We start from the raw sequence: 12,077 nt of genomic DNA, 5'->3' as shown, positions 1-12,077 counted from the left end.
TAATATCAAATAAACCAACATATTATAATATGAGAACAATACTAAATGAGAAAATTTAACTTTATTGAGTACGCAGCGGAAAATGAAATGTTGTTACAATAATGGATATAACGATAAAGTAATTGTTCATATGCAGAAGTAATAAATGCGATATCTCTTGATCCTAAGTCCAAGTAGCATCACATAAGTAGTAGATAAGAAAGCTTGAATCAAACAGCACCTGAGACAAAACATGCTAAAGTGTCAACCAAAAAGGTTGAGTGAAGTTCATAGGTTTAACAAAAGTAGTTATCGTTGTTTTTAGACCACAAGATTTAGTTGTAAAGTTGATCTCCCGCAGGATCAAAAAGTAGATCTCGCAGATCCAAAAGTTATGCCAGTGCGTGATATTTAGACTAAACGTTCAAGTTTGCCCCCTGACAATTTGTGTCTGTCCTTGTCGGTTTAAATTTCATTATCAAGTAATACAAAGACTGAGTCAAATGTATCGGGGACGTTACTCCCGATAGGCCTACCCCCAATAAATAAGCATGCCGCAGCACTTAAAAATATCACTGTAGGGACTTAGTCGGACGTAGCCGGGTATAGCATAGTTTTAGCAGTTGGTACTTGTGTCTAAATTGTAAATAGTAAAAGCAGCATGTGTCTCACCCCAAATAAGTTAAATAAGTTTTCTAGCAATAAAGAGTGGGGCTATGAATTCACCTTAGTAAGTAGAGAGAGTTATTCCTCGGAATAGAGAGTTGAACGAGTGAGCAGGAAAGTCAACCTATTGACATTTAAGAGTAGTTAAGTGTTTTGCCCATGTTTAAGTTTAAGTATGTGTTTAAGTATAGTTTGTTTTACTAAGTTTCTATTCCTAGTAAGTTACTATTTTTATAAAGTTTCTATTTTTAGAAAGTTTCTTATTTTACTAAGTTTCTATGACTAGAGAGTTTCTACTTTTATGAGTGTTTCCATTTTAGGATACTTGCCGTATTAGATAAGCTTCCAATCACCCCTTTCCCTTCGAATGGCTAATTTAGATCTAGGGGCTTGAGCCATAGGACCCTTTAAATCGGAAATCCAAACCCTCTGCCTAGAATCTCGTAGAAACCATTCGTCAAGAAAGTTCGAAGATCTATACATCTCTAATACATATCCCAAAATGTTTTTGTGCTACAATATAATTAGTAGGTTATAGGTTCTAGTAATAGTAATAGTGTATACATGTTAAGTACTAGTATAAGTAGTATTAAGGTTTCATTAATTAGGGTTAGTTAATTAAAGTAGTAATTAATAACTAGGGTTTAGTAATTAATGTCCCAGGGTTTCATAAATGTTTAGAGTTTAATTAATTAGGGTTTAAGAATTATAGTTTAGGTGTAATTAGGGTTTAAGGTTTTAATATGTATATGTATATATAATTCGTATATATATGTATATATATATATAAATTTTTTTTTTTACATGTATATATGTATATATAAATCTAGGTGTGTTTATGTATATACTTATGAATAACAAGTTTATAATATGAATATGAATTATCAAAGATCAAAGTTTATGTAAATAGTTTAGGGTTTATGTTATACCTTTGAAGATTCAAGATAATTAACAAAGAAAAGATGAACACGATGAAGATGGAAGATCAAAGCCTTGAAAATCTTGAAGAACTCCTTGAAGATTCTTGAAGAACACGAAGAACAAGCTTGAAGATCCGAATACCACAAGAGAGGGAGAGGGAGAGATTGTTTTTGAGAGAGGATTTTGGTGTGATTTGTGAATGAGAAACTAGGTGTTTATATAGTGCAATTATTAGAGTGTTAGTCAACATAAGGATGTTCTAATTAATGATTTTATTTTGTTTTATAATTTTTAGTCAACAATAGGTGGTACTAGTTTATAGTTAGTCAACATAAGCATGTACTAGTTTACACTTTATTTTTAGTCAACATAAGGATGTAAGATTTTTTTAGTCTCATTATTATTACTATTATTATTATTATTATTATTATTTTTACATTTACTACATGATAAGTATTATTTTCTTTTTACTAATTCATAACTTGTATATATTTAGTTCCCAATTGTTTTATTATTTATATAAATGTCACTTTTTATTTATTACTTATAGGTTATTAGTTATAATATTACATAAATGCATAAATTTTAATTAGCAGTGAGTGTCGACTAACAGTTTATTATTTTCATCTTTTATTAACTTGTCAATTTTTGTACAAAGTTAATTAATATGTTTTCTAACTCTTAACACTTAACAATTGTTGATTAAAGTTTAATCATTAAGTTTTAATTATATTGTTTGGGCTTTTAATATTAGAAAAATATAGAATGGAAAAATGAGGGTCGTTATAGTACCTCCCCGTTATTGAAAACTTCGTCCCGAAGTTTTTAGGTAGTTTCCTCGTTTGCATCAGCAGTTGAGAAGAGATGGGGATATTTCCGTTTCATATGGTCTTTGCGTTCCCAGGTATATTCGGGGCCTCTACGCGAATTCCAATGGACTTTAACGATAGGTATATTGCTTTTACGCGTTTGTTTGACCTCTCCTTCCATGATTTCTATAGGTTATTCAACGAAGTGCATTTTATCATTAATGCGAAGATCATTCAAAATGATGATGTTATACAAGTCATTCAGTAAATTGGATACATGAAATGTATTATGAATAGTATTGAGCTCATTTAAAACCTTGAGCATTTTATGCCACAATATTAGGGCAGACAAACAAAGAGGAGTTCGTGAAAATCACAGTCATGAAATTTGATAGAGATCTTCATTGTTTACAACAAGAATATTTTAATGATGAATATAAGTTGAAAAATAAAGTTTTATCACTATTGAATAATATGGATAAAACGATTCGTTTATAGGAAGAGTATAAATGAAGCTATCATAAAAGAGTGAAATGAGAAAATTAAATGTTCGCCTTAACTTTTGACGTAGTCACGATTGATTTCCGGAATTCAAGGAATTAAAGGAAATCTTCGTAATCTATAAGATTTGATTCTCCGGTATTTACGAAATTTTGAGATTTATTTGATTAAATGCGGTGATTTACCTCGATTGATGTGTTTGGAATTTTGCTATAAATTAGCTTCTTTCGTTTCATTATCTTCACCACTTCTATACTTTCTTTCTCAATTCAAACTTCCAAAAGATTAAGAAAATGCTTAATCCAGTTCTGATCCTGGTTATTATATTGACCATCTATGCAGTCATTCTTCTTTTTCTTTTACCACCAGAGGAATCTATTTACTTCTACTATGCTCTTGGGGTTATAGTGTTTTTAATTATCCCGTGTCTTTATATTGCTATACGCATTGATATACACGGTTTGTAATTTCGGAGTCGTTATCGGGCTTTATATTTTCCCTTATATGTCGGAGCTTTATGCTTTTGTTTCTTCTTCCCGACTTCAAGTCAAGCGAGTAATGGTCCAGAACTAATAGGTATGAAGTTTCGAATGATCATAATATATAAAGTAGAAAGGAAAGGTAATAGCACGATTTAATTTGTCATATTACCAGAATATCCGGAAAAGACCAAACCATCAAGAAAAATATTTTCTTGATATGTTTAGAGGTTAAATAGAATGTAAGAGTCGTGTAACATGGAAAATGATGATTATAAAATCTATGAATCATCATCTTCCATTAAAAACTTAGCATGACTTACTGTAATATAATCACGTTGGCCTGACGTCATTATATTATACTAACTCATGCTTCAATTCCCAACACTTCTTCAAAGCATTTATAATTTAAACTCGAATTTTACAGAATATAGAAACTAAAACAGTTTCCTTTATAAAGATATCGCAAAGAGATACTTAATTGCGGACATGAATCGTTATGAAGATATCTTTCGAAATATAGAGGATATTTATGATGATATTTTGGAATTTCTAAGTTCGAAAGTTGATGAAGAAAAATTTTTCGCAAGCTTTTAACATGACTTCGGAGCAAGATATTCTCTAAAGATTTCACAGGATCCAAAATTACCTGGATTCTTTGAATATAGGGTTTGGCCCTTGTGTTTGTCCTTGGTCTCTTCCATGGTTAGCTCAATCCGTTTTTTAGTTCCAAATTTTCTTTTGAGCTTTTCCAACGTACCATTCTTTATTATCAAACTGTTGGCCCTTAAGACCATCTACAATTTTTCTGTTTCCTCTGCATTTAATGCAGCCATATTTGAATCATCGGTTATCAATCCGAAATGGTTTCAAGAAATTTCATTTTTAGATGATTAAACGCTGATTGCGATCGTCAAGATTCAAAAGATGTTTTCAAGAATTTTAAATTTGAAGTGTTTAAGCGTAAGATGCATCCATCAATGGATCTAACGGTTGACGAAGAAATGTTGTGATTTTCAAAAGTAAGAAATGGTAAGTTCGGTGGTTTGATTTGATAATTCATCATAGAATACGAATGAATATAATTCATGAATGTAGTGATCTTCAGGAAGATAACACTTGCTAAAGCTTTACTTAAGTTCCGATATGTCAAAATCAGAGTATGTAACTGAATTTGTATGAAAATGGTTTTTCTTTGGAGAACATATACATATATCATGTGAATGTAAGTAGTATAGTTAACAACTGCTGAATCAGAATGGAAGAATGTACAATGTAACATATTTATATGAGATATGAATATCTCTCGGGTTTTACCTACCCGTTAAAATATTTTTTTACAATTAACAGTTTGTACAAAAGAGAAGATATACGTTCATATATGTATTCTTCAGATGTAATCATGGTTTTAATGAGCTAATGTAATATTAAACTCATTTGATTTGCTGTTGAAACGAGAATAAATAATATCTAAAACCTTAGAGATTTCATAATTGTCGTGAAATATTTCGCTAATGAAGTTATGAATTAATACTTCATCGTTCATTGTTATTGATATACTTCGGTATATGATGTTGGTGCTCTTGGAATTCTTGTGAAATTCATAAGGCACTAATGATATTTTCTAGAAAGTTTCGAGTACATCGAAAATTAAAGTATACAATCAATCATGTATTTGAGTAATACACTTGGTTTATTACGAAATGGAGTTTATTGTATTGAAGCAATGATTAACGATTGTTAAGTTATTAACAAAAGATGTACATCATAGCATATTGTGATATGAATTAACCATGTAGTACATACTAGTTAAGATTCACACGTAATAGCTTAGTACGAAAAGATTTATTATTGTTCCAATCCATATATATAAAGTATACATATGTAATTCTTCAGGAAGAATGAGTCAATACATCTTAACTCATTATTAATAATATTCCTTGGTATCTATGGGGCGTATGATGTTGATGTTTGAGGTACTGAGTGTGATGTTGAGGCGTGGAATGCAGATGTTGTCGTTGGTGAAGCTGGTGATGTTGGTGGTGATGCCGATGGTATTGGTGGTACTGGTTATGCTGCTGGTGCTGCTGCTGGTGTTCGTAGGTTTCGCACCATATTCTCCAGAGCCACTACTCGAGCGCGAAGCTCGTTGACTTCTTCTATTATTCCGGGATGATTGGCGGTTTGGACAAGTGGATGAATAAGATCTAAAATTTTAGATATTATATATTCGTGACTGGATATCCTGGAAATGAGGGTGAAAATAGTGTTCCGAACGGGTTCGCCAGTAAGTGCTTCAGGTTCTTCACCAAGAGGTGAATTCGGTTAGTGGAAGGGATCACCTTCTTCTTATCTCCATTGATTAAGTTTACTACGAACCCATCCCCAATTCATCCAAAATAGATGATGGCTGATTGGTTGGTTCATTCCGGTTACGCTGCCATTGGAGCTCGAAGAGTTCGAGGAATCCATATTATGTGTTTGGAATTAGGGTTTTTGATATGAGATTAGTGTTGAATACTGGATGATATATTCGTCTCCTCGAATACGTGTATATAGCAAAAAGATTTCCGTAATTTACGGAGGGAATTTAGGAAAAGTGTTAGACAAAATCTATTGGGATAGATACGATAAGATATAATAAGATATGATGTGTCTATACTTTAATAATGGCAGTATGACGTGTCGAGATCATAAAGTGATAAGTATGTAATCTAATAATCTTTTGATTAAAGACTTTCAATTCGTATACTGTGATAACCCAATGACATTTTTCGATTCACAAACCGATGCATAAAGGCATAAGGCATATAGGTACGTGATATAACAGGGAGTTATATACGTTTGTGTGTGAGTAGTAACAATTATAAAAGTTTCAAAATCATGGATAATATTTCATGTAATACATATGTAATACACATAACCATGATAGATGACTTATGAATGTCAAGAATTTCTGAAATCATTGTGTCGCATTTAGATGCGATGGTGTAATTGGATAGTACTCAGGAAAGTGAGCAGAGTTCTTAGATTAGCTCGGCATTCTAATATAAGTAAAGTTTCTAAAGTATAGTGTAGCATTTAACAGTTAAAGGCAACAATTAAAGGCACTATGGTCAAGAAAAGTTGTAGTCCTACATTAGGAAAGATACTTTGATTAGAATCTTTAAGTCAAGTTTGATAAAGCATGATTGTTAAGATTATAAGGCAATCCTAAGTGCTTTAAGTGTAAGGCGGGAAAGGTTATAGTTTCCTAGATTGCTAAGGCACCCTAGCTAGCAAGTAAGGCACACATAAAAATGCAATCCTGGTTCTCTATAACAGCCTGGTTATGCTCTGATACCAATCTGTAACGTCCTCCTAATAGGGTCTGGAAGAAACGTTACTAATACCAAATAAACCAACATATTATAATACGAGAACAATACTAAATGAGAAAATTTAACTTTATTGAGTACGCAGCGGAAAATGAAATGTTGTTACAATAATGGATATAACGATAAAGTAATTGTTCATATGCAGAAGTAATAAATGCGATATCTCTTGATCCTAAGTCCAAGTAGCATCACATAAGTAGTAGATAAGAAAGCTTGAATCAAACAGCACCTGAGACAAAACATGCTAAAGTGTCAACCAAAAAGGTTGAGTGAAGTTCATAGGTTTAACAAAAGTAGTTATCGTTGTTTTTAGACCACAAGATTTAGTTGTAAAGTTGATCTCCCGCAGGATCAAAAAGTAGATCTCGCAGATCCAAAAGTTATGCCAGTGCGTGATATTTAGACTAAACGTTCAAGTTTGCCCCCTGACAAGTTGTGTCTGTCCTTGTCGGTTTAAATTTCATTATCAAGTAATACAAAGACTGAGTCAAATGTATCGGGGACGTTACTCCCGATAGGCCTACCCCCAATAAATAAGCATGCCGCAGCACTTAAAAATATCACTGTAGGGACTTAGTCGGACGTAGCTGGGTATAGCATAGTTTTAGCAGTTGGTACTTGTGTCTAAATTGTAAATAGTAAAAGCAGCATGTGTCTCACCCCAAATAAGTTAAATAAGTTTGCTAGCAATAAAGAGTGGGGCTATGAATTCACCTTAGTAAGTAGAGAGAGTTATTCCTCGGAATAGAGAGTTGAACGAGTGAGCAGGAAAGTCAACCTATTGACATTTAAGAGTAGTTAAGTGTTTTGCCCATGTTTAAGTTTAAGTATGTGTTTAAGTATAGTTTGTTTTACTAAGTTTCTATTCCTAGTAAGTTACTATTTTTATAAAGTTTCTATTTTTAGAAAGTTTCTTATTTTACTAAGTTTCTATGACTAGAGAGTTTCTACTTTTATGAGTGTTTCCATTTTAGGATACTTGCCGTATTAGATAAGCTTCCAATCACCCCTTTCCCTTCGAATGGCTAATTTAGATCTAGGGGCTTGAGCCATAGGACCCTTTAAATCGGAAATCCAAACCCTCTGCCTAGAATCTCGTAGAAACCATTCGTCAAGAAAGTTCGAAGATCTATACATCTCTAATACATATCCCAAAATGTTTTTGTGCTACAATATAATTAGTAGGTTATAGGTGCTAGTAATAGTAATAGTGTATACATGTTAAGTACTAGTATAAGTAGTATTAAGGTTTCATTAATTAGGGTTAGTTATTTAAAGTAGTAATTAATAACTAGGGTTTAGTAATTAATGTCCCAGGGTTTCATAAATGTTTAGAGTTTAATTAATTAGGGTTTAAGAATTATAGTTTAGGTGTAATTAGGGTTTAAGGTTTTAATATGTATATGTATATATAATTCGTATATATATGTATATATATATATAAATTTTTTTTTTTACATGTATATATGTATATATAAATCTAGGTGTGTTTATGTATATACTTATGAATAACAAGTTTATAATATGAATATGAATTATCAAAGATCAAAGTTTATGTAAATAGTTTAGGGTTTATGTTATACCTTTGAAGATTCAAGATAATTAACAAAGAAAAGATGAACACGATGAAGATGGAAGATCAAAGCCTTGAAAATCTTGAAGAACTCCTTGAAGATTCTTGAAGAACACGAAGAACAAGCTTGAAGATCCGAATACCACAAGAGAGGGAGAGGGAGAGATTGTTTTTTAGAGAGGATTTTGGTGTGATTTGTGAATGAGAAACTAGGTGTTTATATAGTGCAATTATTAGAGTGTTAGTCAACATAAGGATATTCTAATTAATGATTTTATTTTGTTTTATAATTTTTAGTCAACAATAGGTGGTACTAGTTTATAGTTAGTCAACATAAGCATGTACTAGTTTACACTTTATTTTTAGTCAACATAAGGATGTAAGATTTTTTTAGTCTCATTATTATTACTATTATTATTATTATTATTATTATTTTTACATTTACTACATGATAAGTATTATTTTCTTTTTACTAATTCATGACTTGTATATATTTAGTTCTCAATTGTTTTATTATTTATATAAATGTCACTTTTTATTTATTACTTATAGGTTATTAGTTATAATATTACATAAATGCATAAATTTTAATTAGCAGTGAGTGTCGACTAACAGTTTATTATTTTCATCTTTTATTAACTTGTCAATTTTTGTACAAAGTTAATTAATATGTTTTCTAACTCTTAACACTTAACAATTGTTGATTAAAGTTTAATCATTAAGTTTTAATTATATTGTTTGGGCTTTTAATATTAGAAAAATATAGAATGGAAAAATGAGGGTCGTTATAGCAGTACTCTTCGATCATGGCTCCCTTAAATTCTTCCCAAGGAGTAGCATAAGCCTCGTTAATACCTTTGGCCTGAGCAAGTGTGTTCCACCAGGTTAGGGTGCCGTCTGACAGCGTACAGGAGGCATACTTGGTTTTGTTCGTCTCCGAGCAGTTGCTTACACGGAACACAGCTTCTAGTTTCTCAAACCACCTAGTCAAATCAACTGACCCCTCAGTACCGCTAAAGTTGTGGGGCTTGCAGCTTTGAAACTCTTTGTATGTGCACCCTTTACGAATGGGCTGGTTAACTGGTGGAACTAGGGGGTTGATTTCCGCAATAGCTGCGGCTACTCTTTTAGCAATCATTTCCTCGATTTGGGCTGCTGTGGGTGCTGCTCGTCCGTTAGCCATTGCTCTTCTAAACAGAAATTTTGACTTAAGTCAAAATCCAGTATTTAATAAATAATAATATAGTATATAGCAACCAACATGGAATCAACGCAACACATGTTAACTAAGCAATGCAACTAGATACAGATACTACAGAATCGTCATACAGTAACGTAATTAGAACACCGTATAAAAAGTAAACAACACTAAGTTTCATTCATTAATAATAAGCTGTATACATCCGCATAAGTTCGTACAATACATGAGTAAAACATGAAACTACAACGAGATTACATAATGAAATCTACTACAATGACCTATGGTGACGGTGGGTGAAGGATGTCCATTACGTGGGACATCTGGTCCTCGAGCTCAGTTATCCGAGCACGGAGGATCTCCACTTCCCTCGTCAGTTCCTCGACGGAGGGAGATGGTGGGGCAGGCGGTGCAGTCGGTATAGGTGGTGTAGGTGGTGCAGATGGTCCAGTACCAGAAGTAGATAGTGCGCAATGGTAAGCCTTACGCACAAATGGATCGTCAGGATACGGCATAACCCGCTTGCGGGCGGTGATCCTAGTCCTCAGTCCATGTGTGCTAGCGAACGACCTACCTCTGTTAACCCCTGGAATAACGGTACCATCGAAACGATACCGCTACTTCGGCGGGGTAGAGGGTGGCTACACGGGCGCCTCCTCAGGGTCCTCGTCGGAATCCTCGTCACTGGAGTCATCAGAGGATGAGTCGTCGGATGATAAGTCGTCAAAAATAGCTGGAGGTGGCTCTGCTCGGCCGGTAGTCATAATCCGGTATCTGAAAGGTGGGATCGGTATGACACGTCCATCAGGAAGGCGTCGACACCAATGGTTATGCTCATTACGGAACGGAACGTCCCCATATTCCCCTGGAATCACAACATCACTGGAATGGTGCTGTGGCTCTGAGGGTCCTGGGATGAGTGGAGCTGGAATCTCTGGTGGATCCTGGTGTCCGTCTGAGGTTATCACTGGGTTGGGTGCATGGCCACTGGCTCCAGAGGACGAAGCGCCAGAGTCACTGGAGTGTGTCGACGACTGGATCTGTGAATCGGCAACAATGGCAGGCGAGGTGGAGGGTGAGTCTGAGTCGCTCTCCAAAATGATAACGGACGGGACATCCGACATCTGAACAGGAAAAAATAACATTTTTCGTGTCAGTAAGTCATAAAGCAAGCACGTATTAGGCACTACAGCAACCTAGGTTGTCTAAAACAGTTTACAGCATGGCAATAATAACAACGCTAAACAGAAATAACACGGGAAAGCAGATAGTAATCATGCAATAGCTGAAATAAGCATACAGCAAGTTCGCATGTCAGTAAAGATAAGCAATAGCATGCAGTAATATCACATAGCAGTAAAAGTAATCAGTAGCATGCAGTAAGTTTCGCAGAAACAAGTAAACTAGCAAGTTGTAGATTAGTCCTATTAGTAAATCCTACTTGGTCTGGTCTAGACTCACTAATGCAACCTAATTCCCTACAACCAATGCTCTGATACTAAATGTGACGCCCCGTACAAAACCATCGTATACGATTTGTCAACAACAGGATCTTTACACGGTCAAATACTATATGCTGTTTGAAAACCAGTTTGCATTCATAAAAAGATAGCGTTTTACAAAAGATAACGTGACACAGAGGTCATTACAAAGCCATTATTCAAATAACATAAGTTGCGAATGCAAAATAAAAGTTTCATGATTGAGACATCTCTAAGTAATACAGCGGAAATCTAACACAACAGGTCCTTAACAGCAAATCAATAACACCAAGACAGTAAGTCTAACAGCGGAAGCAACAAACCTCTAAGCACCTGAGAAAACATGCTTAAAAATGTCAACAATAATGTTGGTGAGCTATAGTTTAAATTGTAACAGTAATATAAGATTGACCACGAGATTTCAATGTTTCAAAACAGTATGAAAAGTATATGTATAACCGTGGGCAGATGGTAACTAGACTTAACGTAAATATAAATATCACCCCCTAAAAGTACTCCTGGTGAGTGCATATGTCCTCGAAGTATTAAACACCCGTTAAATGCTAGCGCGACTAGCCCGAGTGGGGATGTCAAACCCTATGGATCCATATCTAAGATTCGCGTCTACCGGTTCAAAAACCAATAGTTAAACGTTACCGTGCTAAGGGGAAAGTTTATGCCGTTATATAACCCACACATATGTAAAGTTTAAGTACTCGTGTCGAATAAGTAAAACATAAAAAGCGCACGTATTCTCAGTCCCAAAAATAGTAAAGTAAAAAGGGAAGCTATAACTCACAGTGAATAAGCAATACAAGTCAATACGAAAGTGTGCAAGTAGTAAGTCGGTCCGAAAGGTCGTCAACCTAAATCAAAGGTTACTAGGTCAGTAGGTTGTCTTTATAAGTTCTATTAGTGCATAAAATAAGTTTAAGTATCATCATCATCATCATCATTCATCATCATAAAAGCTAAGTAAGTTAATCAAGTATAGAGGTCAAAACAAGAGGCTGACCTGGATCAGCCGCTACGACCTCTACGTAAATCTAAAAGACACATAGTCAGTGGCTATGGCTCCGTATGTGAGTCCTCT

The sequence above is a fragment of the Rutidosis leptorrhynchoides genome, chromosome 2 (assembly GCF_046630445.1).
Source record: "Rutidosis leptorrhynchoides isolate AG116_Rl617_1_P2 chromosome 2, CSIRO_AGI_Rlap_v1, whole genome shotgun sequence".
NCBI lineage: Eukaryota > Viridiplantae > Streptophyta > Magnoliopsida > Asterales > Asteraceae > Rutidosis > Rutidosis leptorrhynchoides.
This window is presented reverse-complemented; position numbering follows the sequence as displayed.